At 36.1% G+C, this 21,021-nt stretch overlaps 2 long non-coding RNA genes across 2 annotated transcripts in view; one reads left to right on the top strand and one right to left on the bottom strand.

Annotated features, from left to right (window-relative positions):
* Window positions 1-257: 257 nt before the first annotated feature.
* On the bottom strand, window positions 258-5,799 carry LOC111096516. The gene is made up of 3 exons (XR_005360420.1): window positions 5,730-5,799; window positions 3,752-3,881; window positions 258-386 (listed from the first exon to the last, which is right to left on the bottom strand). It is a non-coding gene; the product is annotated as an uncharacterized LOC111096516 (long non-coding RNA).
* Window positions 5,800-11,784: 5,985 nt separating this feature from the next.
* The window catches only part of LOC111096375, a 33,600-nt gene continuing 24,363 nt past the window's right edge, over window positions 11,785-21,021 (top strand). The window contains exon 1 of the long non-coding RNA XR_005360419.1: window positions 11,785-12,058. This is a non-coding gene — a long non-coding RNA (uncharacterized LOC111096375). The remainder of the gene's footprint in view (window positions 12,059-21,021) is intronic.

Genomic DNA, 21,021 nt, shown 5'->3' with positions numbered 1-21,021 from the left:
ACACTCCAGATCTCCCTCAATTTATGACAGAGTTGCATCCTGATAAATCCATCATAACTGAAAATATTATGAGTTGAAAATGCATTTAATACATTCACTTACCAAACATCATAGCTTAGCCTAGCCTACCTTAAATGTGCTCAGAGAACACTAACATTAGCCTAGAATTGGACAAAATCATCTGACATGAAGCCTATTTTATAATAAAGTGTTGAAGATCTCATGATATTTATTGAATATTATAATAAAAATGAAAGAACAGTTGTATGGGTACAGAATGGTTGTCAGTGTATCAGTTGTTTACCTTCATGGTCACATGGCTGACTGGGAGCTCTGGCTCACTGCTGCCCAGCATCACAAGAGAGTACTGTACCACATACTGCTGGCTGAAGAAAAAATCAAAATTCAAAATTCAAAGTACAGCTTCTACTGAGTGTGTATTGCTTTCACAGTTGAAAAATCCCAACTAAGTAGAATGATCGTAAGTTGGGAACCATCTATATTTGACTAACCAGTGAATAATATTCCTATAGTTCTGGACATGTAAACACTGAATATTTATTTTACCCAAATGATGATATAGCTTTATCCAGAAGAAAGTAAAGGTAAATACCAGGTGAGGGGCAGAGTGGAGGAGCATGTAAGAGTGTTGATTATCTTGATCTTCTATAAGAAGTCAAGAGATAATGAATAAAGTAGTTATATCAAGAAATATGGGGGGATCCCTGGGTGGCTCAGCGGTTTCATGCTTGCCTTCGGCCCAAGGCGCCATCCTGGAGTCCCAGGATCAAGTCCCATGGCGGGCTCCCTGCGTGGAGCCTGCTTCTCCCTCTGCCTGTGTCTCTGCTTCTCTCTATATATATGTCTATCATAAAAAAATAAATCTTAAAAAAAAGAAAAAAAAAGAAATGTGGGATATGCAGATCATATAGAGTTATGGAGGTAAATACCAGGAAAAAAAAAACAAGAAGAAAGAAAAAAAGAAAGAAGAAAGAAAGAAGAAAGAAAGAAAGAAAGAAAGGAAGGAAGGAAGGAAGGAAGGAAGGAAGGAAGGAAGGAAGGAAGGAAGAAAGAAAGAAAGAAAGAAAGAAAGAAAGAAAGAAAGAAAGAAAGAAAGAAAGAAAGAAAGAAAGAAAGAATAACTAGAAGAGTTAAAGAAACATTTACTTCTTAGGAATAGTACTGGGTGACAGTAGGTAGTAACACAGAGATTGTTGGTTTTATACATACATGTATAATTTATGGTGCCATTTTACCATTTAACTGAAACAATTGTTGGCAGGCAATGTTCCATGAATATTTTCATATTTCTGTATAGCCTAGACTTTAGAGGTGAATGGCAAACACACCTTGGAAGTTAAAGAAAGTAAATTGCTCTGGATAAGATTTAGAGATTTAGGGGGATCCCTGAGTGGCTCAGCGGTTCAGCACCTGCCTTTGGCCCAGGTTGTGATCCTGGGGTCACAGGATCCAGTCCTACATCGGGCTACCCGCAGGGAGCCTGCTTCTTTCTGCCTGTGTCTCTGCCTCTGTGTGTCTCTCATGAATAAATAAATAAATAAATAAATAAATAAATAAATAAATAAATAAATAAATTTAGAGATTTATCTCCCCTAGAGCCAAATGTTTATATTCTAAGAGTAATAAAACCCAGAGACAACTTTCCTCTGTTATCCAGAGATATTTACTTACAATATAGGGTACTCTTCTCTCCTTTGAGAGTATTTGTTTACATTAGGCAGAAAGTTCTGTCTGTCTGTCAGAAGGAGAGGAAAAATAGATATACATTTGCCTAATATAACTTTCAAGTCTCCTAATTTGGTGATTCCTTTCCTGTGGTGCAAAACCTCCATACATGCCAGTAAACATCTGAGCTACTTTGACTTGCCTTATGGTACACTGGGGCATGGATAACCATCTTAACCATGGATTATATTCTTTGTGAATGATATATATATATATAATGTGTATATATATATATATACACACAATGTATATATATATACATAATATATAATATATAATACTATATATAATATATAATGATATATATATTGGTGTATATATATATCATTTACAAAGAATATATCATTGAAATTATATATATATATCAGATCCGTGGGCCAGAGAATACACATATAGAGAAAAATATGCATAGGCATACATAGAAATGAAGCTATAGTAGGTCACTTCTCATAAGCTAAGTTCTTAGCTTGCAAGTAAAATAACATATTACATCTTTCACAGTTTGGGGACTTAATAATGTGAATATATTATTTCTATATAGTAAGTAGGGAAGCTTAAATTTAAATAAAGTGACAAAAATTTTTAAAAATAAATAAATAAATAAAAAGCCAGAAAATATTGTCACTAGTAACAATGTGTGAGCACTAGAACTCTCAATTCTCTCATTTTCTTCCTGTTGAAGTAAACATTCTTATAATTACTTTGATTATCTTGTCAAAGTTATCAAATAAAAAATGTGCATAACCTATGTATTAATTTTCTATTGGCATGTAACAAGTTCCCACATATTTACCACCACTTTAAAATGGCAGAAATGTGTGATCTTGTCATTTCTAGAAGTCTGAGTAGGATTAGCTGAGTCCCCTGCTCAAGGTGTCACTGGCTCAAATCAAGGCTTCAGTTCAGGGCTACAGTTCAGAGTCCTTTTCCAGGATCACTGGTTGTTGACCACATTGAACTACTTGTGGTTGTATTATCTTCCGGCTGGCGGTTGACCAAGTACTACTATCAGTTTCTGGGGGCTGCCTCCAAGTTCTTTCTATCTGACTCATCCATAAGCACTTCAGCACATGGGCATTTGTTTCTACAAGGCCAGCAGGAAAATCTCCTTCATGCTTCAAATCTCTTTTCAAGAAGGGCCCAGTTCCTTTTAAGGATTCACCTGATTAAGTTAGGTCTACCCAAAATAGTCCCCTTTTATTAACCTAAATTCAATTGATTTTAACTACCCTTGAAAAATTATTTCATCTTTGTCATATAATGTGTCCCAATTATGGGACTGAAATCTCTCCTATTCGTAGTGTTGTCTGTACCCAAGAGAGAGGATTATACGGACTGTGCACACTAGGGGACAAGGAACTTGGAAGTCGTTCTTAGAATTTTATCTAACATGTTATTACCCAGCATACCAAAGACAGATGCAAGTATAAGGATGCTCATCACAGCATTGTTGGCAACATGAGAACTTATTGCCTACTATCCAAATGTCCAGAATAAATACATAAATAAATATATAATAAAATGAGGAATACTCTTAAGTTGGAATAAAAGTTCAGCAATAAAAAAATGAATAAGTAGGTAATAAAATATATGCATCTTAACATGTATGTTCCTTCTTTCACTGAATGTGATGGTGAGGGGAAAAATAAAGTTAGATATGTAAGTTTTAAAATGCATACATTATATCTTATTTATGCACACATACTTTTTTATTTCTATATTTCTAATGCTTTGATATCAGAGGCCTTGCTGCCCTAGAGACACTGCCCCACACAGGGCTAGCCAATTTCTAGAGACAGTAAATGACTATGAACTGCCTTTCATTACAAACCAACCAATTCTGAACCCACATCTCAACCATCCTCTGTGTTGGGCTCTTCTACTCAGGGCCACTGTTCCTCTGCTCTGATCATCCCAGAGTCAGGTATCAGACAGCTAAGGACTATCCATAGGCTCTTAAGCCTCCTGAAATTATTTAAACTAGCCAATCTTAAAACCTGCTTACCCTGCCTTTCCCATTGTTTACATGGAAGCCAGTGTGGCCTGTGTGTTGTGATGTGCTTCTTTCTCTTGGGAACTGTGATGAACTGTCTTCTCAGTGGCAATTGTTTCCTGATCTGTTGGCTTCACCATACCTGAATAATAATAAAACCTACCTTTTAAAACATTTTTTCGTGGATACATATGTATGTTAAAATATTTTTTTAGAGCCTTGGTAGTATATACACTAAATCTATCAAATGACTGCCTCTGGGAATTGAGGAGGGGAATGAGGTTGGGGAGTTGGGATATCAGAGGTTCATAACTTCACAGATGCAGCACACTTTCATAAAGTGAGAGACTTGAAGCAAATATAGCAAAGTTTAAAATTTTCCATCCTATGTGGTATATTGTATGATTTTTTTAAATCTCTTTTTTATTTTTAGAACTTTCAAAAATAAAAATTACTTTAAAAAGTTAATATTACATATAACATTCAAAAGATATGGTGCTTAATAGTTGTGTTGGTCTGAGCTGGGCTCAGCAAGACTTACTCATGTGTCTATAGCTAATGTAGGCAATTAAATGATGACCATGATTGAGTTCTCTCACTGTCTGTGCCATCTCAGCTCATTTGCATGTGACTTCTCCAGCAAGCTAGCCCAGCCTTATACTTAGGGGAGGAGAGAGGAGCAAGAGAGAAGATGAAGTGCATAGAGCCTCTTAAGACCTAGGCTCAGAACTGGCACACTCAACCCCACAAGTTATATTTACCAAGGCAAAAATAGACTCAACCTCTTTGATAGAAGGACTAAAAAAAATCAAGTCCACTACTGTTATCAATCTACCATGGTTATATAAGAACTATTCTGTGTATAGTTTCTCCAGTGTACTTCATTCATTAGGAGTTACTGGACAGAGCAGGGATTAACTCTGGTGAGGGTTTTGTTTTGTTTTGTTTTTTAAATGGGTCTTTATGTGTTCCTGCTTGAGACAATACCTTAATATATCAATATCTTGACTAGGCCCTATTCTACATACATAGAAAGCCAGTAAGATGCCTAGTACAGCAGCCACCATGCAAGCCAGTATGTGAAGAAGAAAGCCTCACACTATGCTAAGGAGGATGCTGGGGAATGAGGGAAGAAGTCTGACTGCAAGTGGCATCCCAAACTACCATTCCTTTCTGGATGCATTTATTTTCCTGCATGAGAAAAACAAACCCCTGCTTATTTATTTGTTTGTTTGTTTGTTTATTGAGAGAGAGAAAGAGTCCAGGGAGAAGTAGAGGGAGAGGGACAAACAGACTCTGTGCTGAGTGTAGAGTCCAATGCGGGGCTCAGTCCCATAACCCTGAGATCATGATCTGAACCAAAATCAAGAGTCCACATTCAACCGGCTAAGCCACCCAGGTGTCTTAAATCCGTATTCGTTTATAAGTACACATTCAGGTTTCCATCACATATAGCCAAATACAAATCTAAGTGATACGTGGATTCTAAGAATTTCTGCATTTAAATACATATGTCAATCTTCCTCAAACTTATTTCCAAACACTTTTAGAAATGTTTTTATTTCATATAACATTCCACGAGTGTTCCATACAATTCTTGTTTGGTAAATACAGTTTCATTTTCTATTTTAAAAATACTTTAATATGGGCATCTGGGTTGGTTCAGTCACTTGAGCATTTGCCTTTGGCTCAGGTCATGATCCCAGAGTCCTGGGATTGAGCCCAGCATCCACCTCCCTGCTGCTGCAGAGGACCTGCTTCTTCCTCTCTCCCTGCCTGCTGCTCTGCCTACTTGTGCTCTCCCTCTCTCTGTCAAATAAATAAAATCTTTAAAAATATATAAAAATAAAAATATTTTTATAATAACCAATCTGTTCTGTTGCTTAAAATACTGAAATAATGAGGTCAAGGCATACAACTAACTGCTCTCTATATGGACAAACTAGTTTCACCTTGTAACACTATCTTAGAAAAGATGCTGTTGGCTTACCTATGAGTCCATTCATCACCAAAATATTTACTGGTCACCTGATAGGTTCCAAGATCTCTGCTAGGTTCTGCAGATACAAAGATAATTTAATCTTGTACCCAAGTCTTGGTTGGTTTAAGGTTTAATAAACGTGACCAAGAAAATTATAGTGTAATGTATATAACATTCTATTAATACAATTTAAGGACAATTCTAAACATCCAGAACACATAGTCATAATTCTTCTGAATCATGAATATTGACCTACACATTGTCAGGCTGATTTCCTTTATTAGGAAGGTATCTGAACCAACTATCTAGCACTGACATTTCAACTCAACTTTGATTTTCTTTATTTATCCTCAGACACACAATGATTCATGTCAAATGACTAAAGTGTCAATTCTTTGTGAAGTCTGTAAACAGTTAATGCTGCTGATAGAAGTTCAAATACCTGATGTGGTAAGAAGAGAAGGATGTCATCATAACTAAAAGGAGGGGTTTAGGTTAAAGAGATGGATCACTTAGTAGGATGAGGGACGTAAGTGTGTTTTCAGGATGCAGGGGAATTTATAGTAGAAAAGCACATGAAGGAGCCAAAAAAGAGGGGTTTGTTGATGGAGCAGAGTTTCATGGAAGATAGGAGGGGTTAGAATAAAAAATACTGAATTAATTTGAACAGAAAGAAAATCCTATCCTGTGATATAAAAGGAGGTGAGTAAGATGAGAGTGAATATAGTAAGTGTGTAGATAAAAGAGAGATTGTTTTAAGTTGAATTGTTTTTTCCCAAAATACATGTTGAAGTTCTTACCCTACCTACTACCTAAGAATGTGACCTTATTTAGAAATAGGGCCATTGCAGATATAATTAGTAAAGATGAAACCACACTGGATTGGGGGTGGGTGCTAATCCAATTACAACTGGAGTCCTTAAAAAGAGAAAGAGGGAAATTAGGAGACAATTTCTGTGTGAAACAATTAGACACGCAGGAGGAAGACAGCCATGTGACTGACAACCAAGACAGAGATTGAAGTAATGCATCTATTAATCAAGGAACACCAGGGATTGCCAAGAATTTCAGAAAGCTAGGAAGAGGCAATGACGGATTCTCATCTACAGGTTTCAGAGGGAACATGGCCCTGCTGATGACTTGATCGTAGAGTTCTAGTCTCCAGAACTGTGAGACAATAAATTTCTACTGTCATAAACCACCAAGTTTGTGGTACTTTATTTCAGCAGCCATACAAAATTAATACAGGGATGCTGGAAAAAATCCCACTGTGGCCTTATCTTATTGATGAAGAGGGAGTTACGGGAGTAGCATGAAGGTTTAGAAGGGGGCATTGAGCTGTAGTGAAGTTCTAATACCTGAAGGGAATAGAAATGGAAGCCAAGCATGAAGATATAAAAATGAGTAATAAGAACCTGGCTGAAGTCAGTGACTATGAATTTATGGCAACACTAATATGATAAAAACCCCAGACACAAATATGAATTTAGCACATGATAAAGGTAGTATTTCAAGTCAATGAATAAATTATGGATCCAGTTCAATACAAGTGACAATTTGGAGGAAATAATAAGGCTAAATATCTACAGACAGAATTGCCCATTCTCTTGAATCTAAACAGTGATCTTAAACAACTGCTTATAATAATAGTAAAAAAAAGAAAAAGAAAAAAATCCTAAATATTCAATTACTGAAAATAGCATATAAATGATATTTGGTTTTTAACAAATTTTCCATAGTGAGAATATATTATTTTTGTATTTAAAAACGTCAATACATATGATTTTCAATTCTTGTTATAGTCTTATATGTACATGCTATGTATATAGGAAATAGTGGAATTCTATAAAAAAGTAAATGATGAAACTGTAATACAATGTTATAAATGTTATTTCTAAATGATAGAATTACAGGCTTTCTTTCTTTATAATTCTCTTATTTTTAAAATTACACAATTAATATATGGCTTTCATTATTTTTAACTTTATTTAGAAAACAAAGGACTAAAACAACTGTGATTCCAGAATCTTAGGGCTTTATATATGATTGTGAATTTATAACACATAAGACCCAGTCACTGACTCAGAAAATGGTGGCTTGCATTTCTTCTCCATAACATGTAACCCTTGAGAAAAGTTAACAAGAAAAATAATTTGCCTGAAAGGAATATATGCATGTTTGTGTATCTCTATAAACATACATCTCTGCATGCATATTCAAGTGCAACATCTATAAGAATGTAAAAAAAAAAAAAAAATTCACATCTATTATGTCACTTTCACATCCCCAGATTCAATGAAAATAGAAGTTCTGCTGAAAATAAAATGTTCTAAAAAGAAGAAACAGGTCAGTTTAAGAACAATTAGGCTCAAAGAAATTTTGAGTATTATCTTCCTAGTGGGCTCAGTTGTGCAATATAGTCAAGAAAAAGCACAAATTTGTAGAATATTCTCAGAGATGAGTTTTTGAGATGTTTTATTTCAGTGCTTTCATTTTCTATAATGAAATGAGATAATAAATCCCTATTTGTGTCTGAGTATTCCAAAATAGCTTGTAAGAATAGAAAAATCTGACAGTTGCTGAGAAAAAAGAAAAAAAAACATGAAAATAGCTGAATCTGTCCAATCTTGTATTTATCCATTCAGGCTAAAAATGGTGTTATTGTTGAAAAGAAGTTAAGAAATTTTCTTCAGAGGAAAAAACTTTTTGTGGAGAAAAATGGCATTTGTTGCCCACTAAATACAAATGTGCAAAATTAATTTGATTCTCTTTTATTGGTAACTAAGTAAAAACATAATAGTGGGTTATCATTCATTCATTCTGCAAATCTTACAAATCCCAGCCTGGGCTAGACCCAAGGCACAGTACTAATGGAAATGAACTCCAGTAGGAATAAAATGTAGTCTCTTCCCTCAAAGAACCTTATAATCTTCACAAATTAAAATCATGACAAAGGGCATGAACAGGCAATTCACAAAAGAAGAAAAACTAATTGTCTAGAAACATATATAAAATATTCATCTCCACTAGTAACTAAGAAATGCAACTTTAAAATAAAAATGAGATTCTGGTTTTCATCAACCAACTTAGAAAAGACTTTATAACAATAATACAAAGACTGGTGCATAAAAATAGGCCCTCTAATTAATTATTAGTTGAATGTAGATTTGAAAATCTTTCTGGAATATAATCTGGCACTATGTATCAAAAGAATTAAAAGCATTCATATTGAATGACACAAATCCAGCACAGGAATTTCAACTAAGGGAAAAGATTATTGAAGTTCTCATAAATGGAAATGAGAATGTTTATCATTCAATTTTTAATAGTTTTTGATAGCTAAAAACAAAAACAAACAAACACCTCCCCCCAAAAACATTAACAATCAATGTACCATGAAATGGAAGATCTGTCAAAAAATATGGCTCCTTCTCATCATATAATACTACACTGCTATTAAAAATTAAACAGAGGTACCTGGGTGGTATAGTTGGTTAAGTGTCCAACTCTTGGTTTTGGTTTAGGTCATGAACTCAGGGTCATGAGATCCAGCCCTGCTTAAGATTCTCTCTCTCCCTCTCCCTCTGCCCCTCTGGCTTATGCTCACTCTCTCTTTCTGAAATAAATAAATAAATCTTTTTAAAAAATTAAACAGTAGAATAATCCTGACATCAAGAATTTTATGGTATAATCAGTGAAAAAATAAAACACAAAAACTCTGTATAGCATGATGCCATTGCACATAATGCACATAATGCATATGTATATATTTTTAAAAGAGATAGACACAAGTGGCAGGATACATACCAATAAGATAGATTAGTTATAACACGAAATAAGATTATAGGTAATTTTTATTTTTATTTTTTCTTTTCTTGTTTTTGTTTCTTTGAACACAGTAATTTTTTATATGGAACACTTAACCTTTCTTCTGTTAAAAATTAACTTTTAAATAAAAAACTTTAATCTGTCTAAGGTTTGGACTCAAATCTTACGTGCTTTCACAGATTCCACTGACTGCCTCTTTTTCTCTCAGTTGACTGCCCACCTTCATCAAATTTCCCTCCACTTTTCCATTTGAATGAAACACCATATGGTGGAGCATGAGACCTAGCTTCTTGAGAAGCTACTGAGGAGCCAAATGAAAAATTAGTTATTTCCCATAGGATAAGCCTTGCCCAATAATAAAAAAGAGATGAGAGAAAAATCTGACAAATTAATTGTTTTTTCTTTCTCTCATCCATACATCACTCTGAGGCTTGATTCCTCTTTGAAATCTGTCTGGTGAGGGACATTCATTTGAGTGGCTCAGCGGTTGAGTGCCTGCCTTCAGCTTAGGTCGTGATCCTGGAGTCCCAGCACTGAGTCCCACATCGGGCTCCCTGCATAGAGCCTGCTTCTCTCTCTGCCTATGTCTCTGCCTCTCTCTGTGTGTCTCATAAATAAATAAAATCTTTCAAAAAACTGTGTCTGGTGAAGTCTCAAGTGCCAAGTACACACGTGAGCTGAGAAATCTGCTGTCTCTCATTATGAAGTAGTAGATTCACATTAACATATCTTTCCTTGATTGTCTTCTCTTTTGCTTCATTTTTTACTGCCATAGGCCTGCACCACACAGATAAAATAACATCTTAAAATTTTCCCTAGATTCTCTTTTTTTTTAAGTTTGTTTGTTTTTTTTTTAATTTATTTATTCAGAGAGAGAGAGGGAGACTGAGAGGCAGAGACACAGGCAGAGGGAGAAGCGGGCTCCATGCAGGGAGCCTGACGCGGGACTCGATCCTGGGTCTCCAGGATCAGACCCCAGGCTGCAGGCAGCGCTAAACTGCTGCACCACCGGGGGTGCCCTAGATTCTCTTTTCTAGAGAACTCAAGCTATTATAGTCAAAATGGAAAAAGAGAATTATATAAAGATACATCTGAATTCCGAGTAAGAGATGTTAATTGAGCATCAGAGCAAATATGGTAAGAAGAGGTCAGTCCCAATAGGGATTTTGAGAAATTCTCTTAAAAAGATCACTTAAGTTGGACCTTACAATATGAGTATGATTTTTGACAATGGAAATGCATGTAATGAAAAGTAAAGGACAGTATTGAGCCAAACTCTCATACAACCAAAACTAGGATTTTTCATTCAGCTGCATGTAAAAGTAAAGCAAAATAGCAATTACTTACCTAAATAGATATATATATTTCCTATTAAGTTTGCAAGTAGACAGTTTCTGGCATTGGGGTTGAGTGGTTCAAGGATTAAGAGACAAGGTATCAGCAATTCTCTTCTTCATGGTACAAAGAAGTAGCTTCAGCTCCAGCTATTATATCATATTCCAGGAAGGTGGTGGTGAGTACAAAATAGCTTATCTTAACTAAAATGTCCACATTTTAGGAAACTTTACTCAAAACTCCTTCTAACAACATCCAACCTTGACTTATTTCTGATCAGGAAAGTGACATGTGGCCACTTGTTTATGGACCTGGAACTAAGGAAAGAAGGTGGTTGTTTTTTCTTAAGATTTTATTTATTTATTTTAGAGAGAGAGGAGAGAGCATGAGTGAGGACAGACGCTCCCTTCTATACTATAAAAGTGTGAATTTTGTCATATGCAAATTATATCTCAATAAAGCTATTACTTAAAAAATGTTCATAAGAGGTATATCTTAAAAGTTCTCAACATAAGAAAAAATTGTAACTGTGTGGTGATGGCTATTCACTAGACTCAATGAAGTAATCGTTTCATGATCAAGTCATTCTGTTGTACACCTGAAACTAATATAATGCTAATTATATGTATGCTAATTATACTTTCATTTTTAAAAAGCTATTATTAAAAATATTGTGAAGACCAAATGTGATTATCTATATAAAGTGCTAGATATGATATCTGGTACATAGCACTCAATAAGTATTAGCTATTATATTTTAGACTGATTGAATTTATGAAGCTTTGTGTGCCAATAAAGTCTCTGGGGAAAAATATCAGATGAGTCAAGTTGCTTTTGTAAATTAGAAAGTGATCACAACCATGATGTGGAGTACTATGTTCTATTGTAGTCATGGCAGCTATGAAATTCCATCTTCCTGAGGCCAGTTGAAGTGGATGATGTCTTGGTAACAGAGGGTGGGACAGGATTAGAGCCCAGACGTGGAACATTTCAGGCCTGTGTCTGTCTGGTATGGATAAGACTTTCCAGAGCCTTAAGGCTGGAACAGAGAAGCAAAGCCTTCACCAGAGCCAATCTTGATGATGAGAAATTACAAATGAGGGGAAAACTTCCCATAGAACATCAGATGTTTTGACCAATGTCATGAACACAATTTCTGCTACTTAAAGAGGAAGGTGAGATTAAGTAGAGAAGAACTACATTAAAGCTGAGTTTTCCACAGTCTGGATCTATATAATCCAATAAAAGGGCTTAATGTTTTTGCAGTATGTTCAGAAGGAGCCACTTTACTGTGACAAGATGGTTTATTATATGCACAGGCCCCTGAAGATGCACACAACTGATTGGTTAGCTGCTAAATGTGTTCTTTTACTGACTTTTCTTTTTCAGAGAAGGGGAGAATACCTGAAGAAAGACTTGTAAGACAGACAATTTCTTTCTTTCTTTCTTTCTTTCTTTCTTTCTTTCTTTCTTTCTTTCTTTCTTTCTTTCTTTCTTCTTTCTTTCTTTCTTTCTTTCTTTCTTTCTTTCTTTCTTTCTTTCTTTCTTTCTTTCTTCCTTCTCTTTCTTCCTTTCTTTTTCTTTCTTTCTTTCTTTCTTTCTTTCTTTCTTTCTTTCTTTCTTTCTTTTCTTTCTTTCTTTCTTCCTTTCTCTTCTCTTTCTCTTTCTTTCTTTCTTTCTTTCTTTCTTTCTTTCTTTCTTTCTTTCTTTCTTTCTTTCACCTGAGATGCTCCAAACCCACTGTTAAGAAATGCCATGTTGAATTTTAACATTTAAAGATCCAAACAATTTAGGGGTGCTTGGGTGGCTCAGCTGCCAGCTAAGTATCAGACTCTTGATTTTGGCTCAGGTCATGATCTCAAGATTGTGACATCAAGCCCCATGTAGGAAACTGCTTGGGATTCTCTCCCTCCCTCTTCCTCTGCCCCTCCCAACATATCACTCTTTTTTTCTCTCTCTCTCTCTTTCTTTAAAAAAAAAAATACCATTAAAACTCTTAAGCAACACAAGAAGGACCAAATATTTACCTAGCATTTCCAATGTGCCTTTCATTGTGAAAATCCTTACAAATGTGGAAAAATTAATTTCTAAAGATACTCTACAAAAATCCAATGCTAGGATTTATATCAGAAATGGGGTTTTCATAAACTAAATCTCTCATTCAATTAAATCAATTGTAATCATGATCCAAAAGTATATTATAAAAAGTACCCTATAAATGTCAAAAGGCTATAATAATAAAGATGTATTAGAATGACATTAATAATAATAGACTGTGCTACTTTTTCACTTTGAGTTTTGAGGATTGACAATAATGCCTGTCTAAAGACCACATAGGATTTGAGTTCCAGATAGAGAGCATTTAAATTGCACTGAGCACACACAAACATACATGTGGATTTATTACATGTCTAACATATGTATTCAATGCCAATGTATATTCCCAATTCTTGACACTCCTTGTTCCATTCAGCCAACTTTTATAGAAGCCTACTGTACATTTGTCCCTGGGCTAGGTATTAGGAGAAATACAAAGATATTGAGCATATGATGCTAGATGTCAAGAACTGGCAATCTCACAGTGAAATTTCAACAAGAGCACCAACCTTTCCATTCTGAAGCCTAATGCCAGTGCCAATAATAAAAGGAAGAGTTATGGGACCATTGACAAAGACTAGTTGTTGGAGTGGGGATTAGTGAAGAGTTGGAGGTAAGCAGATATTTGAACAGACTCTGTTATAGTGAAAATGACAATGAACTGAGGGGGGAAGAATAGCTCCACTTATCTATTCTAAGAGAATCCATCTTCATTCTTTATCTCCTCCAAAATGGTGATTCTATGTTGTCTTGCTTATGTCCCAAATGATTGGACCAGAACAATACATGTGACTCAAGGTGGACCAATGAGCTTCTTCTCTCTAGATTTTGCTCTAAGAAGAACAGAGGTCAGGGAGGTACAGACTGCAGTCATTGGTCATGTAAATTAAGACTTGGAAGCCATTTTTAGACATGAGCACAGTGAGAGAAACAGACAATGTGGAGAGAAGCATGAGAGTTACTAAGAAGCAGGAGAGTTAGTGGAAGAAGCAGAGGCAAGGGTCCATGAAGATTGTATGAGAAAGGGAGGTTGTTTTTGACCTTTCAGTTCCCAGTTTGGACTTAGTTCTATTCCTGGTTATTGAGTTCCTTGAGTTTGGGTTCATCATTGTTTCAGGCAGTATGAATTAATGTCTGCTCCTTAAAACCAAACCATTACTAATTCCCAGTAAAGCCTCACAGATTGAGGCTTTATCTGCATGTGGCCTCTTCTAAGAAAACTTAGAAATTTGATGTTATGAATTTTGCCAAGAAGCACTCACCACATTCCCACTGAGAAACTATGTTCCAGCCACATTGAAAAACATCCAATAGCTCACCTCACCTTCTGGGTACTAAGAGAGAGGTAGGACAGCCTGCCGCAGGTTTGTGAGTAGACACTGCTCAACTTTCTGAGGCAGTCTAGCCCAGCGTAAGTAAGAATATAGGCTCTGGTAACAATCTACCTGAATTTGCTTCCCAATTCTAACACTTGGCTATGTTACCTAGGTCAAGTGCTGTAACCCTTAAGGTTGTTTATCTGAAAATGGGGGTAATGGTGGTACCTAACCCATATGCTGTGTAAAGATGAAATGAGATTATGTATGTATTATAGTTAAACAGCTCTTCATATATGCAAGGCCTCAAGAAATATTAGTCATTATTTTTCAATTATTTATAACTCTTCATTTCTTACCAACCATCAAGTTCTCTTAATTCTACTTCCAAGATTGCTTAATTCTACCAGCAAGATTGCCATTATACTAGCCCAGGTCTCTGTTAGCACTTTCTACTCTCTGTAAGTGGTTACACTTATCTATTCCCCCTCGTCTTAGTCTTACCTACTTCAAATGAATTTGTATACAGAACTAGAGTGGTTTTCCTACAGTTCAAATCAATTAGTATCTCCCCTGCTTAATAGCCTCAATGACTCTTTTTGGCCTCAAAATTAAATGCTGTCCCTTCATGGTATCTAAGGCCCTTCTTGATGGGAATGATACTTAGATGTCCAGTCTCATCTCTTGCCACTTACTCTCCCTGATCCAGTTTCTGCTTTTGAAAAATTCCTATGTTGGGCCTTGGTACACTATGGAACACTCTTCCCCCCTTTCTTTTCTCCACATTTTGCTTTTCCTTTAGTTATCAGCTTAGATAGTTCTTCCTCTGAGGATAACTTTTGACACTACAAGATTTATCTTTATCCTCAACTATATTGTAAGCAATTCAATTTTGGGCAAGGAATATCATTACTCATTCTCTCTTCAATACCTAATATAGTCTGTGACACTATTTTTAAGTGAATGAATAGATGGAAGGGTGAAAAAAAATGAATGAATGCAACTTTGTAGTGCATGAAGCCAGTTGGAATACAGGAAGTCATATGCAAGAGAGAAGCCAACAATGAAGTCAAGTTGATACATCTAAAACTGAGTTATCAGTCGTAGTGACCAACAGAGTGAAGGTCAAGCAAGGAATCAAAGCAAGAGCTGAGTACCCAAGAAAGTTCAAGGAGCAGGTGCAAGGAAATACAGAAGAAGGATTGTGCAAGGATTCACAAGGTACAGTGGCGCCACTCATCATGACTTTTCAAGAGGTCCCTGAACTGCCTTGACCAGTATACGGAGTTCATTTAAAAAGGGATTCTAAAAGAGTGGACAGTAAGCAATGGGAGGATATCGACAGATATTAAACAGAAATATACATGATAGGGATCCCTGGGTGGTGCAGCGGTTTAGCGCCTGCCTTTGGCCCAGGGCGTGATCCTGGAGACCTGGGATCGAATCCCACATTGGGCTCCTGGTGCATGGAGCCTACTTCTCCCTCTGCCTTGTGTCTCTGCCTCTGCCTCTCTCTCTCTCTCTGTGTGACTATCATAAATAAATAAAAAAATTTAAAAAAAAAAAAAAAAAAAAAAAAAAAGAAATATACATGATAAACCTTGTTTTGGAGAAAGAATTTTCAGCATTATGGAAGATAGTTTGAAGAAGCAGGACTAAGGACTATTGGTAGAGACACTAGTTAAAAAGCAATGCCAAAAACCAAATGGAAGATAGTAACATTCTGAACCAAGGCAGTAAGGATTGAAAAAAGAAAGATTGAGGTGACTGTGATCAAACACATTTGAGCATGCTCAGGGTATAATTAAGATTTAATTTGCAGAGGAAATTGTAGAAACTACCTTTACAAAGGCAAAGCAAATATAGGAAAATATAGGATAATTGTATCTTCTAAAATTTTCAGTTTGGATTTAAAGTGAGAAGCTAGCCATCTCCTCTTCAGGCGTGTGGAACTACAATTCCAATAGGTTAAAACAAACAAAAAATAAAAAGATTCTACCTGAGGTGAATTTAGAAACAGGATTTTCCCAGACCCTGATCAGATCTAGAACACTAGGGTAAATATATTTGCCTTGAGATTTTCTTCCTGAAGACTTCCTGCCAATCCCTTCCAACAATCAGTTCCTGATGGCTATGGGCTCCTGTCTGAAGCACAACAGCTCTGTCATCCACCCACAGTGCCATCCAGAACAGATTGTGAAAGCTGCCAGCTTCCCATTTCACTGAAGTCGGCATGCTTTTCATGCTACTGACAACAATTCAGCCATTATGCCCTGGGTGAGGAGACACCTTACCCTGGAAAGTGATCAGTACAAGAAAAATGTGTTTGAGTTGTCTCTGAAACGCAAGGAGCTAATTCAGCTTGCTTTTGTGGGACTTTCCTTCTCTAAATTTTAAACAAATGATTTTTGATGGAAACACCAGTTGAGGTGTCACAGTTAAAATTATCTAACACTTGTTGGGGAAATTATCTCAGAAGGTTACATAGCAAATCTTGAACATAAAATATCAAAGAATTGTTCACAGTTCCTGCTCTCTGCTTCATCCTCTTTCCTACTACCTTCCCCTTTTAAAAAAAATGTCTTGAGACTAAACAGAGTAATCACAGTTGTATTTTGTTTTTGTTTTCTGTTGTTGCGGGGGCGGGGGGGAGGGGTTGAGCCCAGGAAAAAAAGGTGCTGAGAAGGGGAAGCATGACTTGAGCCCTCTGAGGTGTCACAAGACTGCTGCAAGGTGAGAAGCTGAGCTCTGAGAGCTTGTGCTAACCTGCCTGACAGCCAAGGTCTTGTTCCTTTCAAAGTAATCTCCCCTGAGCACTCCAAGACAGGCTGGCTTAAGCGGGCTCAATCCAATTTAATGGATGATTTGACAATGGAAAATTGAAGAAAGAAGGAAATGATACATGCCAGATATCAGCCCAGACGAAGCTGAAAGGGTGTGATACCTGTCATTCATTTACCAAGTAGGAAGTATCTGGACGAGTAAGGGCTCAGTATGGGGGCAAATTCTAGCAGTGTCTAGGGAGAAAGAATGCCCTTCCATTCTCTAATCCCCCTTCCTAGTATTCAGACTTTGGGATCATTACTTGGCAATCTCTGACAGTCCAACTCTGCCCGATTTGGCACACTCCTTTTAGGACCTTCCTTTTCCCAGTGTGAGAGCATCAGTAATTGTGGCCTCAGCAATAATCTATCCTCATTGCCGATGTCTCTTGCTAGCTCTCCTCCTCCTCCTCCACTTCTGTTTTTGTTTATCACCATCCAGCTCTAATTCCCAGTTGATAATTCCCAGGTTCCATTGGTAACAAATGACCTTTAAATTGGCTGCCTTGGAACCTCTACTCTCATGAGGTATTCTCATAGGCATCCCTTCTGGGCATAATACAACCCAAGGGAACTCAAGGCAATCCCCTTCTTAAAGTATATTTCTTATTATCCACATTTCAGATGGCATTACAGTCTGCCAGTGCAGTAACATGAATAGAGAAGGAAATGAATTAACTAGTTGTAGCTTTCACTGTCTTTTTTTTTTTTTTTTAATCACTTTTATGTTATTGCTTACTGCCACTCTTCAAGGGTAGAACAGATGTCAGTGTTTGCTTTTAAGAGCTAGATCTCCCAGAGAAGATCAGCATAGTGCCCTGGAAAACTTCTGGATTCATTTTAGAGATCCTAATGATTTCTTTCATGGCACTTTAAAATTACTCATTTCAAACCTATTATTATATACCTCTACAAGCAGCATTGTAGGACCTCTTGGCATTATTTACTTTGCTTCAGTGGTATCAATGGGAGGAGGTTGATACCTGAATTTTCCTTCAGAAAGACAATCATTCATCTATCTTTGCCCTAAGGCTTATGTTTGAACAACCACCTTCCCTATCTACAGTTAGAATGCTGGTTAGAAAAAGACCAATCTACAGTCCAGCTGGAAATACCCTCGAAAGGACAATTCTCCACTGTACTTCACAGAATGCAATTTATAGAATAGGTAACAACAGTATCTCTCATTAAAGAGCACTTATTGTATGCTAGAACAGCTAGGTGGTTTACATAGATTATCTCATTGATTCCTCACATTTAAATTAGTAAAGAGATGCTATAATTATCCCTAATTTACACATTTTTCTTTTTAAAAATTTTTTTACTTAAATTCAATTTAGTTAGCATATACTGTATTAGTTTCAGGGATAGAATTTAGTGATTCATCAGTTACATATAATACCCAATGCTCATTACATCAAGTGCCCTCTTTAATGCCCATCACCCAATTACCCCATCCCCCTACCCACCTTCCCTCCAGCAACCCTCAGTTTGTTTCCTACAGTTAAAAGTCTCTTATGGTTTGCCTCCCTCTCTGTTTTCAATTTATGTTATTTTTCCTTCCTTTCCCTTGTGTTCATCTGTTTCATTTCTTAAATTTTGCATACAAGTGAAATCATATGGTATTTGTCTTTCTCTGACTGACTTATTTCACTTAGCCTAATACCCTCTAGGTCCATTCATGGTGTTGCAAATGGCAAGATTTCATTCTTTTGATGGCTGAGTAATATTCTATTCTCTCTCTCTCTCTATATATATATATATATATCACATCTTCTTTATCCGTTCATCTGTTGATGGATGTCTGGACTCTTCCCATAATGTGGCTGTGTTGATCATGCTGCTATAAACATTGGGGTGCATGTGCCCCTTTGAATCACTTTGTTTGTATCCTTTGGATAAATACCTAGTAGTGCAATTGCTGGTTAACTTTTGAGAAACCTGCATACTGTTTTCCAGAGTAACTCTACCAGCTTGCATTCCTATCAACAGTATAATAGGGTTTCCCTTTCTCTACACCGTCGCCAGCATCCTAAGTTGTTCATTTAGCCATTCTGACTGGCATTAGGTGGTATCTCATTGTGGTTTTGATTTGTATTTTCCTTTGTATTCCCCTGATGCCAAGTGATGTGGAGCATTTTTTCATGTGTCTATTAGCCATATTCCTAATTTATATTTAAAGAAACTAAGCACCTAAATAATTTTCCCAAAATGAGATAGCAAATAAGTCATAGGACCCAAATATAAGTTCTATCTATTTCCACAACCTCTGTTACACTTCCCCAAAGGTATCCATTCCATATACTGGAGATAGAAAGATGCTTTCCCTTTGTGGCCCCAGCCATCACCCCTGACTTTGGATTTCTGGTACTCTATTCCAGTAAGTTTTCCTCTGTTTGACTTGTGCCAAAGTTATCTCAGGAGTTGCAGTTTCCTATTGCCCAAGGAGTTTCTGTCATGCTGCAAAGACCTGACTTTTAAATTAGGTTGCCACATTTCCAAAAGCAATGAATCAGACCTTGAAGTCATGTAAAAAGTTTAGGTGTTATTTCTACATGATGATCACTATCAGACACTTTTCTATTTTTATACCAGATCTCACTCAGTTCCTATCAGTATCATGGATTGTGACCCCAAAGCAAGAAACTTTTTTAAGTACACCTTTATTGTTGTTGTTACCTACAGGCTAGGAGGAGAAAATGAATAAAGAATGATTTTTAATATCTAATTTAGCATGGTTCAATTCAGCCACTATTTTTTCTCCATGTCTATGATATGCAAGACACAGTGCTTTATGCTGGGCTAAATCCACAGAGGACAAGAACACACAAGGATTCAGCTCACAGCAGCTGAGAATCTACTGGGGAAAAATATACATCCACACATATTAATAGAAATCATCTTGGGTAGGTTGTTCCACAGTAAGACACAAATTTACATACCAGAAAATTATGGTTAAAACGTGCAAGTTGCACACTCTCCAGAACATTTATTAATTCTTATTCTATTCTATTTCTTATTCAGCAAGATAGATTATGAATAGAAAAAAATGTCAAAGAGGAAAAGTAATCCAAACTCAACAATGTAGTTTATATTTATCCTCTCAAGTAAATAATATCAATTTCTACTGCAAACTCCTTAGGCACATTAAGCAAACACTAACCCTTGTTAATAAGCTACAGGGAAATCTACTTATTTGTGTTTTCTCACTTTGATTATTTATAATTTCTTCCTAATGACCAATTCTAAATGTTTCTTAAACCATATTATTAATGGTCATGGTAATTTGAGCTCTAAACATTTCTTTAGCAAGATTCACTATATTTCATCAGTCCTTACATTACAGCCTGACCATTAAAACTTTTATATTTAAGTTTTGTGGTGCTTTTGAAAATATGTATACTTGAAAGTAATTAGGTTGGCTTAGAGTTGCATTATGATTAACCGCAAAGGCAATGATTATGTTACAGAAATAAAATCCAGTACATGGTGTAATCTTTTATGTCACATAAATAACCATATTTATAAGTACAGTATATAGAACAAGACTTTTCTAATAAGAGAGATAAAACAATCCTCAAGATTTAGCAGTAAGCAACTAAACAGGGTACATAACTGTGTCTATTATTCTACCACTATTTATTTATTTATTTATTTATTTATTTATTTATTTATTTATTTTGGGGGGATCAGGGCAGAGGGAGAGAGAGAGAAAGAATTTTAAGCAGAATCTATGTCCAGCATGGAGCCCAAGGCAGGGCTCAATCTCATGACCTTGAGATCATGGCCTGATCCAAAATGAAGAGTTAGACCCTTAACTGATTAAGCCACCCAGATGCCACCCTACCACTTATTTAAATAATAAAAAAAAATAGGTACAAAATAATAGGTACATTTAATATG

This window comes from Canis lupus, chromosome 6, assembly GCF_011100685.1.
Source record: "Canis lupus familiaris isolate Mischka breed German Shepherd chromosome 6, alternate assembly UU_Cfam_GSD_1.0, whole genome shotgun sequence".
In the NCBI taxonomy this organism is placed as follows: domain Eukaryota; kingdom Metazoa; phylum Chordata; class Mammalia; order Carnivora; family Canidae; genus Canis; species Canis lupus.
The sequence above is the reverse complement of the archived record's forward strand: the minus strand, read 5'-3'. Positions and strand labels throughout refer to the sequence as shown.